Source organism: Macrotis lagotis, chromosome 2, assembly GCF_037893015.1.
Source record: "Macrotis lagotis isolate mMagLag1 chromosome 2, bilby.v1.9.chrom.fasta, whole genome shotgun sequence".
In the NCBI taxonomy this organism is placed as follows: Eukaryota; Metazoa; Chordata; class Mammalia; order Peramelemorphia; family Peramelidae; genus Macrotis; species Macrotis lagotis.
Window position 1 is genome coordinate 20,254,786 of NC_133659.1, and position 26,529 is coordinate 20,281,314.

The window sequence follows — 26,529 nt, forward strand, 5'->3', positions numbered from 1 at the left end:
GCATTTGTTTCCAAGTTCAATTAGTGGTCCGAACAAAAAGTAGAAATTATAAATGAAGGCACCTAGATGTAGAAAATAATCTGTTTTCCTAAGAGAGGCAGAAAAGGAAAGGCATAATACAGAATGGGAGAAATATCATTACAAGCCTCATTCCAACTCCCAAACTCAGTTGAATGGACAATTATTGTTAATACTATAAAAATTATCATTATTCCACTCTGATGTACAATATGGAATGATGGCTAGAAATAGGAAAAAAATTCAAATAAGGCACCTCAAAACCTAAGAAACTTGTTATGGACAGTATTTATATAATATAGTCAGTAACTTGGAGAGAGGAGGAGCGGAATACCTCTCTGTTTTTGGTTCTCATTTTCCTCTCTCTTTTGTATGCACTTTCATTTGCATGTGAGACCCCAAAGATGTTAGAGGGTTGAAGGACTTTGCAAGTTTTTAGTCCAAGATGACTCTTGGAAGGTGAGGCAGCTCTGGAAATTATGTTGATGGGATGTAGTTATCAATGAGTAATGGACAGAGATCAAAGGAAACTTTTCAACCCTAAGTCAGAAGGATGGTTGGGTCAGAAATATTGTCCCTGCTGAACAAGAGGTAGTATGTTCAAAGATACACATTTGTTAATGCCCTTCCTATTCTCACCTCTGTTCTCAGGCCCCTCCCAGCTCTGACATTTTTGGTTCTGAGGTCCCTTCTTCTTCTGAAGATATATGTTTGAAGGTCCCTTCTAGATCTGATCATCTTTTTTCTAGGACCAATCCCAGCTCTGACATTTCCTGTTCGAGGTCTCTCTTAGCTTCAACAGTCCATATATGCATTTCATCCCTTATAACATCATTAAACCTTTCCACTAGATCAAGGTCCCATGATTTTTTCCTAATTAAAGGCACCATAATTTCAAAATATATGAAATATATTACTTTATCTAGAGATTTGAAGATCTACATTCTTAGCATCTCTTAAGTTCTTTCTGTTTTTTTAGAGTTGCATTTCATTCAGCTTGGAGTATTTTATGTATTAAACACTATCCTTGTAATTATAGAATACAATACAATATGCAATTATGTGGCATAATTGCCTTTTTTTACATTATTATTGGTGATGCTCTCCTCCCCATTCTTTCTCCCATCCAGGGCAGAATCCTTGTGCTAAGAACAGTTTCTCTAAGGCACTCTAAGGAACCTGTGGTTGTATTTTATTCTCAGCCCATATCCCAGGGGACCAAGGTTTTTTGACTATCCATTTTAGGTAAACAGCATAGCATGGGGCAGGAAAAGAAAGAACAAGGAGAGGATCCACTCATGTTTACGTCTTAGGCTTCATAACTCATGTCTGTCAAATTGTCTTCAGATGACAGAATTACAGAGTGGAGAGAGTGGATGATTGCTCTTCAATTTGAGGTCATTGGGTGGAGACTGATCTTTCCCCAGAGATGTTTCAGAGGGCATCATTGGTAGGTGTTGTAACCTGGATGGCATATAACTTTAAGCTTTGCATGGTTACAGAGTTTTTATTATTGTTCACATTTAAGGCTGGCTAGATAGTTCCATGGATAGAGTATTGGACCTTGGAAATGAAGGTGATGCAAAAAGACAAGAAAGCAAGTATCCATTGCAGGTAAGAGGCCTAGAAGAGTTGGGTCTTCTGGTCAACTGTGAGCTGACTTTTGAGTCTGGCTTGAAAAGATGACTAAGAATTCAACAGAGAACTGGGCACATTTGTGCCACCCAGAAAAGTCAAAAAGCAAACTCATAGAAGAAAGTAAATTCAGAGTTGGCTCCCCAGGAATGAGAATCATTCAATCTGACTGAAGTCTAATGTAGAGAAGAGAATTTAGGCTGAACATTTGAGAAGGTCCTAGATTAGAGAGGACTTCTACATCCAGGCAAAGGAGCTCAAGCTTCATCTCACAATCAGAAGGGAAGGTTTGGTAGGTGAGGAGTGACGTGAGTGGATCTATGAATAAGAAAGATTATCCTGCTGGTGGCATGAAGGGGTTAGAGAGGGTAGAGGGAAGGACCTGCTTGTGGAGTCTATGAGAGCCATGATGTGGATTTCTTAGCAAACTTCTCTAGCAATAAAAGTCATGAATAATATGGGTTTCCTAGAAAATTTTTATAAATGAAAGCCAAAATAATAATGATCTAGTGTGTCCCTGTCAATGAAATCCATGAATAATGTAAATAAAAAACCCCCACACTAACTGGGGCATCATCACAGTGACTAGTACAAGGCCTCACATGTCCAGGACTGTAGCCATGAAAGTACTGATAGGGCACCCAGTTGTCTGAGATCTGAGCCCAGTGCTGAGCAGAGGAAAACCTAAAATACCAGCCAATCTGCACAAACATACTCTGTAACTCCTTCTCCCTTTGTCTGTTTTCTATATTTACCGTGAGGTTTGGGGGGTCTTTACAGGAAATTCCACATTTTGTCTAGTCATCGTCTTAGACTGCCTCAATGTGAGTAGCCTCCTTTGGTTATTAAATTACTGATATAGTTAATCAAGAGCTCCCTGACATCTTTCTTTGATAGCATGTTGTACCCCTTGTTTAGGGGAGCCTCCAAAATCCCAATAAAGGGGGATTTGGGGGCAAGACCCTGCTGGTTGATGCTCATATATTATTCTATGATTACAAACAGAGATCAAAATGGCTAGCCTCATTCTTCCCAGGGATTCTCCCCACTCTCCTTGACTGCCATGCAATGACTTGCTACACCAGATTGACCTCAAGGCTCAGTTTCTGTCTTGGATGCTCACTATTTTGGGGACCTCAACCATGACAGTTTTCTTTCCTGAAGACCAGTTTTTTTTCATTTATGAAATGGCTATTGCATAGTGTGTGCAGATTTTACATTAAATTTAGGATGTGATGTAATGGAATACAATGGAATAAAGGATGGCACCGGAGTTAGGACAGTCTTGGGCTCATCTCCTACTTGCTACTCATGACTGTCCTTGAACAAGTCATTTGACTGCATCTTTAAAATGTAGGGAGCAATGATATTTAACAGTATCTACCTATAGGGTTGATATGAGGAGTAAATTGAGATAATATATGTAAAGATTTTTTTATCTTTAAGTATCTTAAGTAAAACCATATCTCTATCTCTATCTCTCTCTATCTCTATCTCTCTATCTCTCTAATCTATCTGTCTTTATATATATATATATATAGATATATATATAGATATATATATATATCTTAGCAATAATAAAAAAAGTAAAGGGCAGCTAGGTGGCACAGTAGATAGAGCACTGGCCCTGGAGTTGGGAGGATCTGGTTCAAGTCCGGCCTCAGACACTTAATAATCATGTATCTATGAGACTTTGGGCAAGTCACTTAACCCCATTGGCTTGCAAAAACAAAAACAAGAATAATAAATGTTAGGACTGAGAATGCTTGGAGCCCAACCTCAAAAAGAAGGCGTTTTTCTCACCTGGTCAATATTCCTGTGAAATGATCAATATATACAAGAATAAATGCATGACGCCTGTTTATCCCAGGACTATTTTTACCTGAACCTCATTGAAAAGGAAGAGAAGTGTGAGTGATGATAATACCAGGAGCTGAAGTACGTGGTGATGAAGACTAACAAAGGAGAGCTCAAATAACAAAGGATTTCATCAAAGGAAGGTGGAACAAAGGGAGATGAGTTGATGAAGGATAATCAGGAAGGCTGTATCTTCCTTGATATTCTCTTGCCATCAAGACAATGTGGGGAAGGCCTCCAACATGTTAGGTGGATTCCCTGAGGCTATGTGGGAGAAAGTGAACAAGAGCAGCATTAGGTGGGCAGGTACAGACGGACAGGTTGCAATCTGCATCATTGGAGAGAATGTCTCCATCATTGAAATGGAAGATCCACTGGATTTTGGGAAGATCTATATTTTTGATCTCCAGACTTCACAGAAAGGGACTAAAGGAGGTGAATGAAGAGGTTCTTTTTAAGAGGGAACACCTGAAGACCTGGGGGGAAGGCTTGTCTGGTACAGAGGAGAAAGTATTATAAATTCTGTCTTGGGACATTAATAGTCTGTAAAATTGTGATCTGTAGCCAGGAAGTGATTTGTTGAAAAATAAAAATCTACCTCCACTGAAGAAAGCTTCCTTCCAGGTTTTATATATGATTTCATAAAAACTCAGTGGTATCTTTTCAGTTCTTTTACGGGTCTGTATGGACACTGGGCCCAGCAGGTGGTGGGAGCAAAGGGGCTGCCCAAGCTGAAAAGAGAGGAAAAAAAGAGAAAAATCCAATTAAACTTACACCAGGATATAGAAATTCTAGGGATTTTTATTTACTTAAAGATAATTGAATTCTAATAAATAGGTCTTTAGGGGGTCCGAGCAAAGGGATGCTTTTTCTGACCAGCTAGAGAAAAATAGTAAAAAACTTGTCATTTCTGGTCTGGATTGGCCCCAGAAAAACTTATCATCATAAAATCATAGATTTGGAACCAGAGGAGACATTAGATTCTATATAATCCAAGTCCCTCATTTTATAATTGAGGAAATGGATGCCCAGAGATTTATGACATCAGACAAATTTGTCTTTCATAGAAGGGATCAGTGACTTGGTCAAGGTCACACAATAAGTGAGTGGCAGAGTGGGGAATCAAATCCCAGATTCTAAACACTCTTTTCTCATATTTCTTTCTTTTCTTCTTTTTTTCCGTGTTTTGATCTTTTTGTTTTTGTGAGGCAATGGGGTTAAGTCAGACAGCTATCAAGTGTTTGAGGTTGGATTTGAGCTCAGGTCCTCCTGATTCCAGGGCTGGTGTTCCATCCACCATGACACCTAGCTTCCTCTATCTTTCCTCAAGGGCAGGGGAAGCTTCATTTATTTTTGTTTCTTCAGAACCTAACATATTATCTGATAGATAAATCAATCTATCAAACATTTAAGTGTCTATTGTATACCAGTACTGGACTAAGTGCCAGGGGTATGAAGACAAAGATACAAACTCTTCCTCCTTTCAAGAAGCTTATTTCTTGTTGTTCAGTTGTTTCAGTCATGCCTGGCTCTTCAGACCCCTTTGGGTGTTTTCTCATGCCATTTCCTTCTTCAGCTCATCTTACAGATGAGGAAACTGAGGCAAATGAGGTTGTGACTTGCCCAGGGTCATCCAGCCAGTAATTGTCTGAGGCTGCATTTGAACTTAGGAAGATGAGACTTCCTAACTCTGGCCCCTGTGTTCTGTACACTATGGCATCCCCTAGCTGCTGGGGATCTTATTCACTAACAGGTAACATGGCATTTACATATATACAGGCATATAAAAGAGAGGTACAACGCATACACAAGAAAACCTTGATGCGTCTTATCAAGACTCTGGGTGTCCAGAGCAAGATTGTCTACTCCTTTTCCTCAGATTTCTAGAGGTCACCCTCAAGGCTGGGGTGGGGTGACATTTTTTAATGTGAGACCCCTAGTCTGTTGTATCAGTCACTGGTAATTAGTACTACAATTATATCAATTAGCTTTAACAAAAGAATATTTACTGGAAAGATCTGACCAGGAGCTAAGTAGGAATGTTTTCACCCCAAACCTGGGGGCATAGTCTCTTTATGTCATCTTGATTCTTGGGGAGAACAGGCTCAGTTAGGGAAGTGATGATATAGAATTCACCCCACCATGTTTGCTTCCAAATGTGGCATGGCTGGTGGGTAAGGGTCCTTGTTTCTGCTGCTGCTGGTCTGGGCCAGGCAGCCCACTCTGGACTTCATTCCTGACCATTGGGTATCTGTTGGATCTTGTCCCTTTATCAGATTAAAAATTTCTCAAGGAGATATATTTTATTCAAACTTTGCGTTTCTCCCAGTCTCAGAGCAGTAGCCTGTAGATGGTAGTTATATGAATAAATGAATGTATGTTATATTATAAATATATATATATTATAAAATATGTTTGTGTACATAATAAATGGGTGTATGTTATATTATAAATGTATGTATATATAATATAATATATAATATGTTTGTGTATATAATAAATGGATGTGTTATATTATAAATGTATGTATATATGTATATTATATAATATGTTTGTGTATATAATAAATGGATATATGTTATATTATAATTTTCAATTCAATTAGGTTGAGTCTAGTCAGTCTAACTACTGAAGTATGACTTTAGTCCTGGAAGAGACCTTTCTTGGGGTCATCTTAGCCCAGCTTCCTCACTTGGTAGATGAGAAAAACCTAGAACTTGCCCAAGATTACCCAAGCAAGTAGCTCCAGAAAGGGGATTTGCACTAAGGACCAAAGCTGGTGTTCTTTCTGCTGCACAAGATATTGATGCAGCCCATGTGAATCCTGGGGATCCTGAACTCAGTGCTTACCTCCACTGATGGCAAATGAAACTTAGTCCCTCAGAGCTGACAAGGCTGGTTACATCCACCCCCCCCCCCCCAAGCTCCCGGGGGTCCAGGATATCCAGAGAGCTTGGGGGATTTTTCTTTAATACTTTCCTTATATCATCAGTGCCCTCCAGTGATTAGCACACCAGGATCATTTAACCAGAATCCTCATGGGAATGGCATCAGTCTCATCCTACGCAGGCTCACAAGGGCTGGTCTTGCTTAGTCCTCTGATACATAGAGAAGGTCATTTCAAATCCCTCCTTTGATGCATCCGGGGCTGTGTGATCCTAGATACGTCACTTGGCTCCTGCCAGGAGTACCTTATTGCCAACAGAATCACTGGTCCATACCCATCCCTGTAAGTCTCTGTTTTATCTGAGAAGTTGTCTTTCTCTATCCCACTCCAAGAACATAGGAAACCCTTAAGAGCAGCTTGGGGAATGAATGAATTCCCCCAAACCATTTGCATTCCAAGCTCAGTGGGACTTTTTTGGTGGTAGCTTGTAAGGGGGTATAGGGAGCCATGCAGGGGAGGCAGCTGGAGGATGGGCGAAGCCAAGGCCTCCTTAGAATGGGGAAGGAAGTCTTAGTGAATCACCACAGTGCAGATGAAGCTGACCCAGAAGGTCACCTCTCTTCCAGCACCCCAGGCCAGCAGGGAATTGTTCTCCACAGTATATTTTTCTAGTACAATTATCCAATCTGCCTCTTACAACTTTCTCAGTAGTTTCTTCCGTGATCATTAAAACTGGCTCAGGGCTGAGCTTTGACTGCAATGAGATGTGCCTACGGCCCCATTCTGTACTCATTAGGTGGGGGAGACCTTCCCGTGACTTCCAGAGTTTCATCAGGGGCACAAATGGGGGAACCGAAGATGGAACTGTGTGAAGTCTCTGTGTCCTTCCCCTCCTCCCAAAGAGGCTTTGTCTTTTTTAAAAAATCAGCCTTCTTTCTTTTTTCTTCCTTTCTTTTTCCCTGGCAACATTTAACTCAAAGGATGAAGCTACCTATCTCAGGATGTTGAGGCCTTAGGTAGCAGCAGCTGGCATGTCTGGAGGAGGCAAGAATAGAGATGAGACTCCCTCACTCTTTAGGGTGGGCTCATCCTTGCCCCCTGGGTCCAAGGCAATCCTGACACTCCATTGCAGCCAAAGGAAACAGAAGGAGGGATGGGGGCAGGGCCACAGCTGTCTGTCAAATCAGCTTAGCAGGGACCATTCCAAGAGCAAAAGTCTAGAGGAAAAACAAAAGAGGGGAAGGAGGGGGGAGGAAGAGAAAGGAGAAGGCAGAGAGAGGGGGGGGAAAGGAGGGGGAAGAGGAAGGAAGGAAAAAAGAGGAGGGAGGAGGGAGGAGGGGAGAGAATAAGGAAGAGGAGGGAGAAGGGAAAGAGGAAGAAGAAAGAATGAGGAAGGAGAAGGAAGGGGAAGAGAAAGAGGAAGAAAAAAGGGAAGAAGGAGAGGAGGGAGGAGAGGGGGAGAGGAAGAATGGGGAGGGGAAGAGGAAGAAGAAAGGAAGGAGAAGGGGAGAGGAAGAGGAGGGAGAAGGAGGGGAGAGGGAGATAGAGAACAAGAAAGGGACAGGGAAGAACAGGGAGGGAGGATATAGGAGAGCCTTTTCTCAGGGCTCATCCTTTCTGCCCTATATATAGCAGTTATTACTATTGATAACCTGACTGCTTCCTCATGGAAACTCTTCTCTCTGGGTTTTCATGGCATTGATCTTTCTGGGTTCTCCTCCTCCAAGTCTCACCTTTCCTCAATTTCCTTCAATGCATCATCATCCATTTTCCTAACTGTGGGTGTCCATCGAAACACTGTATCTTTCTTTTAGCTTTTGTCTCTGTCTCTGTTTCTGTTTCTTCCTCTTTGTCTTTCTGTCTCTGCCTTGGTGTCCCTCTGTCTGTCTCTGAATCTGTCTCATTCTGTCTGTCTCTGTTCCTTTGTTTCTTTATCTTTTTCTATTTTCTCTCTCTCTCCTTCACTCTGTTTCTGTGTCTCTCTTTCCATTTCTGGCTCTCACCTTTTCCATGGGTTGAATTGTGGTCTCGGTGCAGAGGACTCCCATAGCTCTCTCTCTCTCCAGCTCTAACCTCTCCCTTGAGCTCCTATTGGACATTTCATACTGTACATCCCATCAGCATCTCAGAGTCAAAATGTCTAATATTGATTTCTTTATTCTGTTCCCCAAACCATTTCATTCTCCCATTACGTCTAGGACCAAAGGCGAACAGCTCCGTTTAGCTTTTACAATCCTTCCCAACATCTCTCCAATCTTCTCTCCCAGGCTTTTTATATGTTCCCCGATTCCTCCCCTCCATGGTCCAATTAAGCCAGGCTTCTTATTGTTCTTTGTAAGCGACATTCTATTTCTAGTCTAGAAGCCTTTGCACAAGCTGTCCCCCCCTGTCTGGGATGCCTCCCCTCTTTTCCAATTCTTAGACATGCGACACCTCTCACTGCACAGGCAGGTTGGGTTCCCAGAGGGAGGCCAACTTCTGCTCCCCTCAGGATTCTAGTAATAACCCCCAGGGCTTGTGAATTTGAAGAGGCTCCTTCACAAGAGCTCCCATCTGACATCCTCCTTATCATACTAATCAACCAGTTGACATTCGTCGGCATTTACAAGGGAATATTTGCTGAGATGGTACAGCAAGGACAGTAGTTATAAAAATATTTTCTCCAACCTGGAGGTGCACTTCCCCCAACCTCCACCTATAGGATTCATAGGGAGACGAGCAGACAGGAGCTTTAAGTACCAGGGACTATGAGGGATACAAAGGGACCACAGATAGGTCACAGTTCCTGACCCTGGGAGTCTTTTTCTCCATTTGTGGAGCCCCGACCCAGTTTACCTTGGGGTTGGATGTTCTGATGAACAGAGTACTCTTTTACTCACCTGGGTTGGCTTTAAAAACATTTGGGTTTTTTTTTTTTTTTTTAGTTTTTATAAGGCAGTGGGGTTAAGTGACTTGCCTAATGTCATATAGTTAGGCAATTATTATGTTTCTGAGATTGGATTTGAACTCAGGTCCTTCTGACTCCAGGGCTGGTACTCTATCCACTGTGCCACCTAGCTGCCCCTACATTTTTAAAAAATTTTTATTTAATTTTGCAAAGCAATGGGTTAAGTGACCCACTCCTGTTACTAAGGCTTGGATGGTTCTTCTGATCTTTTGAAGATCACCTGATAAATTCTGCCTCTGGATGATCATGCTAGGTGGTGTAGTAGATAAAACAGTAGCCCTGGAGCCAGGAGGACAGGAGTTTGAATCCAGTTTCAGAACCTGACCCTCACTGACGGTGTGATCTTGAGCAGGTCACTTAACTCTGACTGCCTCGCATCCAGGACCATCTCCAGTGGACCTGATTCATATCTGACCGCTGGATCCAGATGACTCTGGAGGAGAAAGTGAGCCTGGTGACTTAGCACAGCCTCCCCTCACTCAAATCCAATTCATGTGCTTGTCATGGTATCACTGCCCTGATGTCATAGTCCCCTTCAAGAATGAAGGACAAATATCATCCCATATCTATGATTAGGAAGCACTGAACACAAATGAAACAAAGGAACCATAGGCATCTTCATTCTTGGACACATGGTGACCTGGAAGGGGAGATCCAGATTACCACTGCCCTTCCCTAACTAACTTCAGGGAAGAGAATGGGAGGTTATCCCCTTGAAGCTTTTGCAACCATACTCACTTCAGATTCAGCCACTCATGATCCTGAAGCCAGTGAAAAGACTTTTCTTGATCAAATAGCACTTAACCTGAGTCTTCATGGCCAAAATCCCACCCCAGGCAAGGAATGTCTACTAAGCTTCAAGGACTGAGTTTCATTGGCCTGTCTTCCCATGACATATAGATGAATTGACACAGTAAAGGCATTGGAAATCACTGAAATCCTTTGTCTTCCAAAGTACTAAATCCCTTAGCTCTTGGGCCAAGTTCTGGGCAAAACATATTTTTTCAAAGAGTGAGATAGTCTTTATTCTGAAGGAGGTCACAATCTAATTTGAGTAGATGACCCACATACATGAGAGTATAGCTTCAGGGTGGTAGGGTAGGTCCAGAGTTCCAGATGGCATATTGGTAGGTAATAATAATATAATGATAACGTTTGTCTTTCATTCTCAAGAAGACCATGACATCATGGAGGTGATGCTGAGACAAGCACATGAATTGGATCTGAATGAGGGGGGGCTGGACAAGGTCACCAGCCTCACTTTCTCCTCCAGAACCATCTGGGTTCAGTGGCCAGCTATGAATCAGGAGGACTGGAGATGACCCTGGATGTGAGGCAATCAGGGTGAAGTGACTTGCCCAAGATCACACAGCTAGTTAGCAGCAAGTGTCTGAACCTGGATGCGAACTCCTGTCCTGACTCCGGTGCTCTATCCACTGCACCATCTAGCTGCCCCCATGTAGGTAGGTCTGATGGTACTATTTGGGGGACAGGAGGTCAGAATGGCAGGGGTGGGAAGGGTTAGATGGATGCAGCCCATGATTGTTGAGAAGGTGGTAACTTTGGAAGGGAATTGGGGCTCTGACTTCCCTCCAATAGAAGTGTCAAAAAGGATATTTGTAGGAAAGAACATTACCATCTGGGAAAGCCCAGCAAGAACCTTTCCCTGATAGAATGTAAATAATTTTTTTCTTTGTGACTCTTAAAATTGATAAATGCATATTGGTTGGTTGAGGAGAAAGCTAGGAAGAGAGTGGGGGGACAAAGGAGTGAGCAGAGACCAGGAAATCTCTCATCCCTTGGCTAGAACTGGTTTTTGGCAGTCGTGTTTGATGTTTGAAGGCAGCAATGACTGCTGGGGAGTTTTATGCCTTTGTTCTCTCTGGGGGATGGGGAAAGAAGGATATGCTCCTCATCTTGAGTGTTTTATAGCCTGACAAAGCCAAGGAAAGCAAAGATCTTCTTCAGAGTTTTCCCCTAGTATTTTTCCAAGAACCGCTTGGGCCGTATGTTGTAGCCCACCTGTCATTACTTTTCAGACAGTTTGAAGTCCTATACTCAGCTAGGAACCCATTGGGTGGGATCAGTTGAGCCATATCTATGTGAAAAGCAACATGATACTCGGATGTGGAGTTAGGAAACCTTGTGTTCAAATATCTCCTCTGATACTCTAGTTATGCAACCTCCTTGTCTAAATTTCCTCACTTAGGAAATGAGCAAAATCGTATCTGTAATGGTTATTTTTCAGGGGTGTTATAAAGGTCAGATGATGAACAGTGTACAGCATAGTGCTTGGCAAATAGCTGGTGCTTAATAAATGTTTATTGACTGACCAAAATACTTTATAATTTTCAAAATATACAAATGATAGCTAACTCTTCCATGGTATTGTCATTGAGTTGTTTGGTCATACATGTCTGTCTCTCCTTGAGCACATTTGGTATTTTCTTGGCAGAGATACTGGACTGCTTGTCATTTCCTTCTCCAGCTCATTTTACAGAAGAGGAAACTGAGGCAAATAGAGTTGAGTGACTTGCCCAGGGTCACACAGCTAGTTAGTTTTCCTAATCCAGAACAGGCACTTTGCACATATGTTACCAGCTAGCAGCCCAACACTGACATAGCATTTTACAAATATTTCTTTATTGGTTTTTCACAACAACCCAGAATGGTAGGTGCTATTATTATCACCGTTTTATAAATAAGGAAACTTCTTTTTACAAATGAGTGACCTGAGGGGCAACTAGGTGGCACAGTGGAAAGAGCACTGGTCCTGGAGTCAGGAGGACCCGAGTTCAAATCCTGTTTCAGATTCTTGACAGTAGCTGTGTGACCCTGGGCAAGTCACTTCACTCCAATTGCCTCACAAAAAACAAACCAAAAAAACCCCTCCAGAAATGACCTGTTCAGAGATAGGAGATGAGCCCAGGTCATCCTGACTCCAACATGCTCTACCTGCTATCTAGCTTCCACTCAATAAATACTGGCTCTTCTTATCATCACATTATGTAAGGGGAGGGAACATGACTGAAAAGACAGTAAGGTCCCCTTTCCCTCAGAGGCTGTAGGGAAAAGACCATGGTATTCAGCTCTGCCACCCTGGGCCAGTCACTTAGCCATTTGGTGCCTCAGTTTCCTCACCAGTCTCTCTAGTCCACTGTCTTCTCTATTTCACAGGATTGATGTGAGACGTGAAAGAAATAATGCAGGTATAGGTGCGTTGTAATAATACAATGCTTTACAAATGGCAGGTCTGAAGAGAGGAGCTAGTTGCAGAGAAGTGGATAAAGAATCAGCCCCTGAGTCTGGAGGTCCTGAGTTCAAGTCTGGTCTCTGACATATAGTAATTGTATGACCCTGGACAATTGAACTAACCTCACCCATGCTTCAGCTAACTCTCCAGGACTCTAAATGACATATAGGTAATGGTGAGGGTCATTAGTTCCCTTCACTAATGAAAACTGTCTTCAAAAAAAATTACTGACATTTCTCTTCCTCCTCACAATATAGATATATTCCATCATTCCGTTGGCTTAATGTCTCTATCCCTCCTGCAATACTGATCCTATAGAAAAGGATAATAATTTTTTTAGGGTTTTTGCAAGGCAATGGGGTTGTTGTTTGCCCAAGGCCACAGGGCTAGGTCATTATTAAGTGTTGGAGGCTGGATTTGAACTCAGGACCTCCTGACTCCAGGGCCAGTGCTCTATCTACTGTGCACCTAGCTGCCCTGGGATATTTTTTTTATAAAGGTTTTTTTTTTTTTTTGCAAGGCAGTGGGGTTAAGTGACTTGCTCAGTCACACAACTAGGTAATTATTAAGTGTCTGAGGCTGGATTTGAACTCAGGGCTGGTGCTCTATCCACTGTCCCACCTAACTGTCCTAGAATAATACTTTCAAATGTTATGTCCATGTCTATCTTTTTGTTTTAGACATTCTTCTGACAGGTTTGGAACTCACTCGATGGGATCTGGCCTTGATTTTTCCCAACTTTGCTGCTCCCAACTATGTATTTCCAGGAATACCTTGTTTTGTGGATTTTTCCTACCTATGTTTATGACCTTCCAGTCTTCCCAACTCATTCCGGAGACTCTACAGCTGTTTCATGATGGAACTTCCCTCAGCTCTGGAGCCTCCAGTTTGAAGTGCTCTATCACCTCCTCATATCCATCTCTCCTTTTCTCCCATTGGCTAATTAATTTCTCCTTCAGCCTTCAATTTTTGAAAGGGCCCACAATGACCAGTCTTCCATCTTGACAATGAAATCCCATTCCCAGCAGCCACCAAATTGAGACTTCAGACAGTGATTTTTTTTGGTCTCAAGCACAAGAATGGCTCATTTTGGCTCCATCCATGGTCAGTGATCCTCAGAGGAAGGAAGGAAGAGGCTTTAAACCCAAGGGGACAGACTTTAGGAAAGGATTATCCAGGCCAGTCAGATGAAAATGAAGGAAAAATTTTGAGAAGATCAAGTTCTAATGATTTTCCCTCAATTACATGTAAACACCATTTAGCTTTCTTTCTTTCTTTTTAAAAAAAATTATCTCCCCCTCCCTGAGATGGTAGGCTCTCTGTTATGGATTATATATGTAGCCAGACTCTCAGCCTTGGGGAGGACCATCTTCACCAGTCTGACAGAAGAAAAGCACTTTGTCAGCTTTAGAATTATTTGTCTGTAGGTTCAAAAGAGGATCACTGAGGACAAATAGAATCTGAAAATGAGCCAGGGAGGTGGGGGACTGTAAATGAGAGAGAGTAGAAGTGCTGGTATATGTCCAGCTCAGACTGAATCTGCAAGCTTCTTTCTTTGTTTCCTCCCGACCCCTTTTCCCCTTCCTTCCTCCCTCCTTCCTTCCATTTTGCCCCCCACCCCCTGCAGGCACTGATGAAATCACAGATCCATCAAAGGATGGAGTCATCATTTTGTTAGTTTACTAGCCCCCTCTCAAGTAGCAATTCCTTAGTCCGGAGCTGGCTTTTATGCACTGTCCACAAGTCTCCTCTTTAGACCTGCTTTTTATAAAATAATTTATTCTTACAAAGCACATTTACTTGCATTATCTGTTTCAATCCCCACCACAACCCTGGAGTCACCCCTTCTACACTCTATACTCCCAGTCTAACAAATAAAATCCTGAATTTAGGTTTAACAAGACTTGGATTCAAATCTTTTTTTTTTAGGGTTTTTTTTTTGTGCAAGGCAAATAGGGTTAAGTGGCTTGCTCAAGGCCACGCAGCTAGATATTAAGTGTCTGAGGCTGGATTTGAACTCAGGTACTCCTGAATCCAGGGCTGATGCTTTATCCACTGTGTCATCTAGCCACCCCTCAACTGACTCTTAATAGCCATGTGATCCCAGACAAGTCCCCTAAGTCTTGGTGAGGCAGAGGATGGACTTGATGGCCACTTGCTTACCTTCTAATCTGGTTCTCCTTGACTGGCCAACAGCGGGTCTCAGGTTAAACCCATTTGGCCATTGATTGGGCCCTGACTAGTACAGAGTGAATTCAAACTGCAGTTGTTTGTGTTTGGCCAGAGATCTTGAGGGTCTTTCCCTCTCAAATTAATTTTTGTTGCTGGATGATGCAAAAAGAGGCTCCTTGCTTCTCTCCTTTCTCACCTGCCCTAATCACTGAGATATGTCGAGGGTCTTATCCTTCTAATATTTTTTCCTTCCTTTTTGGAAGTGAGTATTCTTGACCTCTTTCTTACCTAACCTTAATGAATTAATAGGCATTGCCTTAGTCAAACCTGTACCTCCATGAGAAGGTAAGCTATTTGTTATGGGTTATATATTTAGTTCTTACAACCTTGTAGGCAGACTTTCAGCCTTGGGAAGGACCATCTGCACCAATCTGACAGAAGAAAAGCACTTTGCCAGCTTTAGAATTAATCTATGGGTTCAAAAGAGGATCATTGAGGACAAGTCGGATCAGAAAATGCGCCAGGGAGGTGGGGGACTGTGGATGAGAGAGAGTAGAAGTGCTGGTACAAGATGTCCTACTGTATCGAGGGCCATTTCTTGTCATCCTGCTCCACATCTGGCCATTGGACCCAGATGACTCCAGAGGAGAAAGTGAGGCCGGTGACTTTGCACGGTCCCCCTCCCTTAAATCCAACTCACCTGCGTGGCATGGTATGGACTCCTTGATGTCATGAACTTTTTCTAGGATGAAGGACAACAACAACAAAAATCTGGGCATCTCTTGTCTGTTTTTTTCCCCTGGAAATCCCCTATGGAAGCTCTCCTGGCACTTGAAATCTTTTCCCAGTTCTGCCTGTACTCTTGCTCACTCTTGGGTCATCACCTCCCCGGCTCATTTTCTGATCGTGTATCTCCTTGATAATTTTCTTTTGAAATAATTGAGCAATAATAAAACTCTAAGGTTGCTTTTCTCCTGCCAGGCTGGTGAAGATGGCAGTGTAAGTATGATCTCAATTTTATAGATGAAAAAACGAAGGCTAAGAGGTTTTTCCTCTCAGTGTATCCTTCTTAAGATTTGAACCTGGAACTTCCACATGGGGAGAAGTCTATGATGACAAGCCTTGATTGATCTGATTCATGGGATTGCTGAGAAGGGATCCCATGCCTTTCTTTCCCCTTTACCAGAACCTCTAGAGTTGCCTAATGAGCTGCCAGTTGGTCAGGATGATTAAAAATATGAGAAATGAGAAAAAGTGTGGTATAATGACATGAGTGAAAAATGATTGAACCACTTTATCTTTGATCCACCAGAACCTTAATCTTTTGATAGAAACAGTGATTAAAGGGCTGGATCCCTAGAGACCCAAACTATTTTTACATAAGAATCAGTGTTTGACCTCAAGGATTGCCTCTAGGTCAGGAGGGCTTCCTCTATTTAGGATTTTCAGGCAATGTCTCCTGGAAATCTAGGCTCTCATAGATACATGTGAAAGGTCCCCAGAGGTCTTTTGCAAATGGAGTTAGAACCAGGGAGTTTTGGACTTGGAAGAACCTTAAAACATACAATTATGGGTAGAAGGAACTTTTTAGTGTGTTAGACCTTGAAGAGTCTTAGAACATGGATGTTGGACCTGGAAGAAGTCCAAGAGATCGTTCAGTCTGCTCCCCTATTTAATACAGGAAATCTGGTTTGTTTGTGAAAATGCAGATTTAAATATTTTCGAATCAGGACATATATAGTAAGGACTTTTAGATGCTGGGAAGATAAAGGTTAAATGACTTTCCCAGGGTCACACAACTGATACAGTTCTGAAATGGGATTTGAACTCATCTTCCCAGGCTGTTTGAATTTATGGGAACTGGTTGTTAAATTTTCAGTATGAGCATTTTATCTCAGAAACATTATAAATCTCAGCCTCTAGTTAATGTTTTAGTAACTGTTTAGACTTAAGACAGTGATGAAGAAAATATTTATAGATTAAACTTAAAAGTGTTTCCATTTTATATTTTTTCTAGAGAATTGAATGTTAAATATTTACTTCCAACTGCAGTTCTTTATCTACTGAGACACCTAGTTACCTTGTAGGCTGCTTCTACTTCAATAGTCACAAAAGAATTATTGATCCGCTTTGGTGGAGATGGTTTTCATACTGGGAGTGTCCTAATAGCTATTCATTTCAGTTACCATGTATATTGTCTGAGGGTTTACAGAGCTGCCACATACATGATCTCGTTTTATCCTCAGTCAAACTGTGAGACGCCATAGGATGGAGGCTCAGCCTTGGTACTGCTGCCCTGGGACCCCCCTGTTCTGGTTGGCCACAGATTATTCCCTTCAGTCACCTTCCTGCCTCTTCTTGGCCGTGTTGTCTTAGGTTATTTAACTGCTTTCCAGTTCTGGCAGCCTATAGATTTTATTGATCACAGTCTACCAGGATATATATGTGTATGTGTGTGTGTGTGTGTGTGTGTGTGTGTGTGTGTGTGTAAGTAATGGCAAAGTAGAAAGGGGAAGCTGCCATCTCTGTTGTTGGTGGGAGAACTTCATGATGAAATTAGAAATCTTTTGGGGAAAAAAGGGCAAGAATAAGTATTGATTAAGATTCTAGTATATGGGGGCAACTAGGTGGCACAGTGGATAGAGCACTGGCCCTGGAGTCAGGAGTTCAAATCCAGCCTCAGACACTTAATAATGACCTAGCAGGGTAACCTTAGGCAAGTCACTTAATGCCAATGCCTTGCCAACCCCCCAAAGTTCTGTATATGCCCATTGTTGTCAGTGGTGCTGTTTTTGAATTGTTTCAGTTGTGTTAAATTCACTTGGGGTTTACTTGGCAAAGATGCTGGAGGGGTTTGCCATTTCCTTCTACAACTCATATTACAGATGAGGAAACTGAGGCAAACAGGGTGAAGGGACTTGCCCAGGGTCACACAGCTAGTAAGTGTCTAAGACTGGATTTGAACACAGTTTATCAGGTCCAGGACACTGCACTGCACCAATTTGCAGCCTTTGAAGCATTAGTTACCTGCCAGGGCTTAGAAACTGTGTGAGATGCTATGGGCAGGGGCGGCTAGTAGTGACAGACCTGTGTACTTTCCAAGTCTTTTGGTGTGACCAACCTATATACAAGTGGAAAGTTCAATAATAATATATGAACTATCATGGAGTAATGTTTGATCAATTGGTAAATGAGGGGGAGGGATAATGGGTTATTTTAAATCATACACATAGGAGTTATAATGGGGCAGCTTGGTGGCACAGTGAATGAGAACAATGGGCTGGCATTCAGGAATACTCATCTCCCTGAGTTCAAATCCAGCTTCAGACACTTCTTGCCTATGTGACCCAGGGCAAGTCGTTTCACCCTATATGCCTCAGTTTCCTCATCTGTAAAATGAGCTGGAGAAGGAAAATGGCAAACCACTCCATTATCTTATCCAAGAAAACCCCCAAGTAGGGTCCTAAAGAGTCAGGCCCAATTGAACATTTGGTTGCCATTAAGGAGATTGCATTTAATTCCAACATTCCTGGCAAGTACAATTATCCGTTTTAAAAATGGTTCTAATAAATTCATGGAGGAGACTTGATTGGTTGACATATTTTTTTGCAAGGCAATGGGGTTAAGTGACTTGCCCAAGGCCACACAGCTAGGTCATTATTAAGTGTCTGAGGCTGGATTTGAACTCAGGTACTCCTGACTCCAGGGTTGGTACTCTATCCCTGCACCATCTTGCTGCCCCTGACACATTTTTAAAGGAAACCAGGGACCAGTAGCTGGTGGATATCATATACCTCTGGTGAACAAACTCTTGGGCCTTCATTTCCTGATCTAATAGTTGGCCTATTTGATTACTCCCTCTTGCACCTCTGGCCTGTGTTCTAATGTTCCCTTCTGCCATCCTTTAGGGTCTTAGCCTGCTCTAATCCAAGATTACTTCCAATTCAGAGTTGTGTACTGCCTTCTGACATTCTGAATTCTCAGCTCCTTTTGAGCTCCTATAGTGAACACCACAACATGACCCTTGGGGTCCTTGGACGCCTGCCCAGAGACGTGATCCTGGGCTGCAGGACTGTCCCAGGGCAGGAATTTCTGATATTGGGATTCTCACGATTAGGAACAGCAGCCCAGGCCTGTCTCCTGCTCCGGGCAGAATCTTGGCTTGCCTCACTTTTGTTCCTCTCCGTGGCATCTATATTTAAACATGAGCAAAACCAACTCATGGCCCGAAGAACAAGAGCGTCCTGATCCGAGGAATGTCTCAGGGGGCCCTGGAGTTGGCTGCAGGCGGCTGTCGGGGCATGAGAGAGGAGAGTTAGCCTTGGGGTTTTCCAGGTGCTGACTTGGTCCAGGTGCTGACTTGGTCCTGCTACACCTACATGAGGAAAGGGGTGTGTGTGTGTATGAGTGAAGGTTTGGGTGAGGGTGTGTGTGTGTTTGTATGTCTATGTGGGTGTTAGTGTGAGTATGTATGCGTGTGTGTGTATGAGTGAAGGTTTGGGTGAGGGTGTGTGTGTGTTTGTATGTCTATGTGGGTATTAGTGTGAGTATGTATGCGTGTGTGTGTATGAGTGAAAGTTTGGGTGAGGGTGTGTGTGTGTGTTTGTGTGTCTATGTGGGTGTTAGTGTGAGTATGTATGCGTGTGTGTGTGTTTTCCTTCAGTTTGCACTCTTTTGGCTTCTTCTTGCAGCCCTGACCCACTCTCTTGAACCCTGGCAGAGTAGCCTGGCTGCTCTTGGTCCCACTGAGTCCCTTGAGGAGATGGCTGGCACGTGAACAGAACTCTTCCTCCCTGCCCCTCCGTGGCAGCCGGCCACCTGCCTGGTGGAAGTCATCAGAGCCTCACCTGGAGGTGCTAGCTGGCTCCTGGGTTGGCCTCTTGGCCATGCCATTTGGAGGCTTCCTGGCCTTTCCCTCCCTTGGTTCTCATGGCCACCAAGTAGGTTTTCCTTCTCTGTCACAGAATGAATGGATAAAAGAAAGAATAAAAAAGAGAGAAATGAAGCTCCTACTTTGGGTTGAGCACTGTGTTAAGGGTTAGAGAGATGTGTCTGAAAAGTTACTGGAGGGATGAGAAGATGACTTCAGGGAGTGGACAGACATCATGTTTGGGACCAAGTGGGATGGGGTGGACGACTGAGGCAGCCCCAGAGGAGAGACCCTCATTATAGATTTACTCAGGATCTGCAGAAAACTCGAAGATGCCTTATGGGCAATTGAGTCCACTTCTTTCATTTTCCAGATGAGAAACCCGAGGCCCAGATGGATGAAGCGATTTGCGCAGTGCCCAAGGTCAGGCTGTCGCAAAAGCAGAGCTGGGATTTGAATCCAGATTTTCTGCTCTCAGACTGAGCACTCTGCCTTACCCTATTTTGCATCTCAGACACCTCCAGTGTTACTCCTTAGTAGCACTACTTTCAAAAACTCTGTTTTTTTCTTAATTTCACAATCTGGCACAAATCCCAGTTTCTTCCTTATCTCCTGAGAACCCTTCTGTCATCTTGCCGCTCTGGCTCTTTCCCAATCCCAGAACTCACCTGTATGTCCCTGCCTTTCTTTCCTTGCTCATGTGGTTTCCCATGGTTTAAATGCCCATTTCCCCACAATTACACCTCTAAGTCATTTTTAAAGACTCAACTTGGATGACCTTTTATCCATGAAGCTGGAAGGGGTCTACACCTCATATGATCTCATGGGACTTTGAATTTATTGTAAATACTTGTAATTGTTTAAATGTATTTTAGATGCATATCTATACAGTAGATCTGGGTTCAAGTCATCCTGCTGCCATTAGTGAATACTTTCTGGAGGCTCTATTTTGGGGAAGGGTCTAGGCTGGTCCTTCACAGCTGTATTTCTTTCTCTCCTAGATTTGGTCACTACCACACAGTTGCCTTCTCATGCTGGGATTTTCCCTTGTCTCTAGGGGTTCCTCTCACTCTGTCTCATTACTTTATTGTCCTGGCCCTCTTTTCCCATTGGTGAGTTCCTTCCAGAGGCCTCCATTTGGGCCTGGGTCCAGACTTGCCTTACTTTGGTCCTCTCCTGGCTTGTCTAGATTTCATCACTATGTTCCAGTGTGGATGCCTACCCCCTTTTGTCCAAGATTGGGAGGAACACCCCTAAGTTCTAGGATGTGACTAAACATTTTTTGAAGTGATCTATTGTATTTCACAAATGAGTTTGTCTAGAAAGACCAATGAAAGTCAAAATAAACATGAACTGTGATCAGATGAGGGCATTTATATTATCCAGACCCAATCCAAATGATGGCTCATACCCTGAAGGCTTTGTGATATAGTGGTGAACAAACCAATGAATTTGGAGTTAGGAAACTGTGGGTTCAAATTCCACCTCAGAAAAAAAAAGAAATTTACATAATTTTCTTGCATATTTGGAAGGAATGGTCAGTTTTGCATAGTAGATTTGTAGTTTCATGCACAATTGTCTTTTTTATTGTACTCTATTATGAAAATACTTGTTTTATTCCCTAAATTTAAAATGAAATTATAAATTTACAAAATCAAGTGATTTAATATTTAAAAAAGCTTAAGTTGGAGCCACCATCATTATAGAGGGGTAATGGACCTCCCTGCCATAATATCTGCAGTAGAGTGTCCTGGGTTCAGACTTAGTGGTTGATTACTTTGGGTAAATCACTTCATTTTCCTGGACTTTAGATGCCTTCTCCATCAAAAAGACTCCAGATCTGAAGCCCATGAGTCACACAAGGTCACCCAGTTGGCAAGTGTTTAGGCTGAGATTTAAGCTGAGGTCACCTGGAAAGCCAGGCTCAACACTGTCTCCCATCTCTCCTCAACATTCTTCTAGAATTTCAAACCATGATTGACTTTTCTGGTATTTTCCCCTTCAGGTAGAGTTCCTTACTTCCCATAAAATAAACATGCTAACTGTAAAATAAGGGCAGCCTGGTGCCTCTGGGTAGATCCTGGGCACATGATTTATGTCTCCTCCCCACTCTCATTGTGGGAGCGGAGCTCTGTAAGCCAGGGTACTCTGAAGAGAGCTCCAGGGCTCCTGTGGGCTGAAGAGGAGGCAAGCCAGCCCCGCGCCCAGTGGAAGGGGCTTGTTGGCTCTCCGGGGACACAGCAGAAAAGATCCCACAGTCAGGAGATAGCAGGCAGCTCTTCCTTGAGAAGAGAAGGTGGGGATGGGGAGATTAGGAGCGGAGGAGGGGAGAGAAGGGAGGAAGATGCTTTTGTCCTTTTCACAATGTTGCTGAGAATTGGAGAAGGGAAAACATTTCTGTAGGATTTTTCCTGATGCTGCATAACTTTTCCTCCAAAACACAGCTTACAGTTCAAAAATCTAAAACTGAAACCCTACATAATTATGATGACAGAATTTATACACAAAGGAAAGTTGAGAAAATGTACCTCCTTTCAAGTGGCCCCTGTTGCCTATATTCTGGCTATCATTTTCATCTCCCTCACCTCTCAAACAAAACCAAAAAACCCCAAATTCTGATCTGAGGTTACAAACTTTCTGCCAAAGTGAGTTTTTTAGGGATGTCACAGGCCCCAGGAATACTTTTGGCAATGTCTACACTGGATCTCTGCGACTATTCTCTCTGCTGCTTTTCCTGTGATGAGTTCATTCCTCTCTCCTATTAGAATGTAAGTTTTCTGAAGGCAGGGGTTCTGTTGTGGTATGTCCTAGCATAGGGTCTGGCAATGAACAAGCTTTATCTTTATCTATTGAACAAGAAGGGAAGAAAATGTAAAATCTGGACGTTGAGGATCACTTTAAACTGTTAAATTCATGAGGGAAAATAATATATAATAAATGATATATAATGTATTTTTATAATTCTATAATTATGCATGATATAATTTATATTCCAATATGTTTATATAAATTACATATATTGGAAATTATATAATTATATAGAAAATCTATGTTATATTTCCATATATAATATATGATAACAGAAAGGCATCTAAGTGGAACAGTAGATGGAACACTGGATTTGGAGTCTGGAAAATCTGAGTTCAAAACCTGCTCCAGTCACTGAACTGGCTATGCAATCTTGAACAAGTCCCTTACTCTCTGTCTGCCTCAGTTTCCCCATCTGTACAATGGAGCTAATAAAACCCGTCAGGTTTATTGTGAGGGTTAAATGAGAAACAGTTGTAGTATTTTGCAAACCTTCAACTCCTGTAGCTAGGTGCCAATTAGTGGGAATAATAAATTCCCTGGTTGTATTATTTGGATTCCTACTGAATATTTCCATTAGACTGGAATCAGTTGCAATGTTTTATATCTTTATAACTTCAAATAGTTTAAATATCAGCTGCAACTAAAGGAGATTTTATTATTTGCATTAATTAGATGTTGGTTATTAGTATTAATAAGACTGGAAAGGAAGGTTGTGAAGGATTTTTAAATGCCAAAGGAGTTTTTAGTTTATCTTACTGGCAAAAGATAGTCAGGAAACTAGACAGGGCTACAGTGGATAGCACACTGGGCTTGGGGTCTGGAAGACCTAAGTTCAAATCCAACCTCGGACACTTACCAGTTGTGTGATCCTTATGCAAGTCATGTAATCCTGTTTGCCTCGTTTCCTCATATTTAAAATGAAAGCATTAAACTAGATGACTTCTAGGGTCCCTTCTGCTTGAAATTTGTGACTCTGTGAATGAAAGCCATATCTGTGCCAATTGGATAAACCAATTCTTCCTTGAGGCCTCAATTTCCTTTATAAAATGTAGAGTTCAAAGTCAATCATTTCTAAGGTCTGGCCTATTAGTCATCCCTAGTCATTTGGGATGGTTCCACCTATCTCTTGATGCTTGGAAGTAAGGCACATTAGTAGTTATCTTTAATTAAGCACCTACTGTATGGAAGGCACTCTGGCATTTGAGATGCAAATGGAGCTAACACTATTAATCTTTTTACATCTGGGAGCTTATATTCACTTGTGACAACTGGACTGCTCCCCTTGCTATCTTTTCAGCAAGATTTTGGAAACTGCTGGGAATTTCCAAACTTCTTGAATTCGCTGGGGTCTGGGGCTGAGAAAGAGGTGGCTGCCTTTGGCCATTCTCAGGTGTCTCCTTGACTCTGATTAGCAAGGATGTCTCTGATATTAGCCATCCCCATGTTCCCTAAAGCCCATGGGCCTGGCTGCCATATTATTGAGTTGGCATAGTTGGAGCACCCCTGTTGATCTATTCTCTGTCCTGGTTTGAAGGTATCTGCTGCCCCAGTTCTGTGATGTCAGCTGCCGTGTTGGCCTTGGAGGGGCTGTTTACTGCTCTGATTATAACTTTCCTTTGTTCTTGTCTGCAGGTATTTTCTGCCCTTTTGTAAATTAAAAGTATATCAGAGAATAGGCCTCCTTTCAACATTCACCATGTGCTGACTCTTTTGTGAAGCCTCCTTTAGCCTCTAAGGCTATGACAGATTGGCACATAAACATTAGTGTATGGATAGATGTATATATGTAGGCACTAGTGGGCACTGGTCAATGAGGACCCAATTCTGGGAGAATGTGCTTGATGGCAACCTACATGGAGGGGGTGATGGTGGGGAATGGGGTATGGGTGAGCCTGCTTTTGGAAATATGTGAAGACTTGGAATAACTAAGCTCTGCTCTCTCCATCAGAGCATGCATAGCCGTTCTGTGGTTGCTTACTGCCTATTACTGAGTATCAGAAGAAAATGTTTTTGATTGACTGGAACTACCAGTCAGACATAAGACACTAACAGCCTAACTGGATCTCTCTTTCCTTTTTTGCTGACCGCAATGTATAAGGATAATCTCTCTGACTCTGTAGGACAAAATCCTGACCCATGGATGCATCGTCTTTTAAAGAAGCCTGTTTCTGGAAGGATGCTGCCTTCCATTTATGTCTTTCTTTCTTTGGTATGATATTAGAAGAGCCATCCATTGACTGAGTCCAAAAAGGACTCAGTTCTGAGTCCTACCCCATGCAGCCCAGCAGTAGATCAGTCTGAAAGATGGGACCCTAGGTACTGTAAGCACAGGAACTGCCCATCTGCTAAGCCATACCCAGAAGTTAACACAGTGGCGGGAAGAATGTTTGTGGCAGCCACACTAAGTGTGAATCCATTCTCCCCAGGGATTGTGGTGGTAGAGGGGAGAGTGTGCTCTCAGGGGGATGTATTGGTGCTTCTATTTTTGCTATGACTTTTCTGTAAATATATATTCGTAAAATCTAATTGATGTCAGTCAGTTAACTTATCCCTAGAACTCTAAGAGGAAGGTATAACTGACTTCTGGGGAACGTGATCTGCTAGGGTTTTTAAGTGAGTCTGGAGGACAAGTCTAGAGTCTTATGCCATAGGAGAGGTGGTATGAGAAATTGGAGGAGGGAGGACTCTCTTTTCTGTGGGAATGATCAAAGAAGGATTCTGGAAGGGAATGGCTCCTGAAGTGGGATTACTAAAGGCAGAGATATAGGAGACTGCTATATGCAAAGGGAAAGGAAAAGGAGGAGGTCCCAGAAGAGTTAAATTGGATTGGAGAATACTAGGTGTGAAGAGGAGAGTGACATTCTTTAACAAAACTTTTATCAGTTTGGAGAATTCTTTACAGGGTTGCACATAGTTTGCAAATCTCTTAAGAACTGTTTGTATCTTTTGACTGCTTTCTTATTGGGGGGAGGATCTGATTTTATTAATGGAAAATATTAAAGAATATAATAGAATAATGATAATATATTATAATATAATGAGTATATAATAATTATATAATATAATTTGCTTTGTTGTTCTTCAAGGAACATGGGGAACTTTCCATCCAATTTACAGTTAAAACATCATATATATGTTATTTTTTCTCTTAGAATGTGACTGACCTCCCTGTGAACTGAGACTATCTTGCTTTTCGATTTGTATGTTCAATGTTTATCATAATGTCTGCCACATTTTTCACCATCCATCCATCCATCCATATGTGGGATGTTAGCATAAATATTATAAAATGATTTTAAGGGGAAAGAATCTTAAAGATTTTCCAGTCTAATTCATTTTGCAGATGAAGAAACTAGATTTAGTGAATGTTTCTGTGTATGAATTATTTGAGCCAAAAGTTCTGAGTTCCAAAGGAGCTATATAGATAGACCAAGATGTCTAAAAAGGCATAAACTAGCTTAGGTCAGAAAAAGAGCTGATCAGGATCTTTTCCCAATAAGTGGTTGAGTATGGACTGTGAGTTGTTACTGTCTTTACAGCTTTGTGAAATGAAATCCAAAGAAAGAAAGGAAGAAAGATAGATTCACAGATCGATAGAAAAGAAGTGAAAGAGAAAGAAAGTCCCAGAGAAGTAAAATGAGTTCTTCAGAGTCACACAGAAAATTAGGATCATAACCAGGACTAGAATTCAGACAGCCTAACACTGAGGCTATGTAGCTTCTTGACATAGCTTCCTGTAAAGTCCAATATGAGTCCCCCTCAAAGCCTTTTCCTCCCTAGACTTAAAACATTTCTAGTTCCTTCAAGGATTCCTCTTATGATATAGTTTTTAACATTATTCTTGTCAGTCTTTTCTTTGATGCCTTTGTTCAGACATTATACCTACTCATCATCTCATCATCTTTGTTAAAATGTCAGTAGCTAGACCTGGATATGATACTCTAGGTAGAGTCTGATCAGGATAGTGGATGCTGGGACCGTTACCTCTTTTCTCTGGACACTTGCTTTCTATTAATACCATCTGTGATTATATTTGCTTTCTTGGCTGTTCCTCTATTATCTTTAAGAGCCCGCAAAGT

General features: G+C 42.1%; 1 protein-coding gene across 6 annotated transcripts in view; it reads left to right on the forward strand.

The window, feature by feature from the left end:
• The window catches only part of OMA1 (OMA1 zinc metallopeptidase), a 300,900-nt gene that overhangs the window by 136,500 nt on the left and 137,871 nt on the right, over positions 1-26,529 (forward strand). The window lies entirely within an intron of this gene.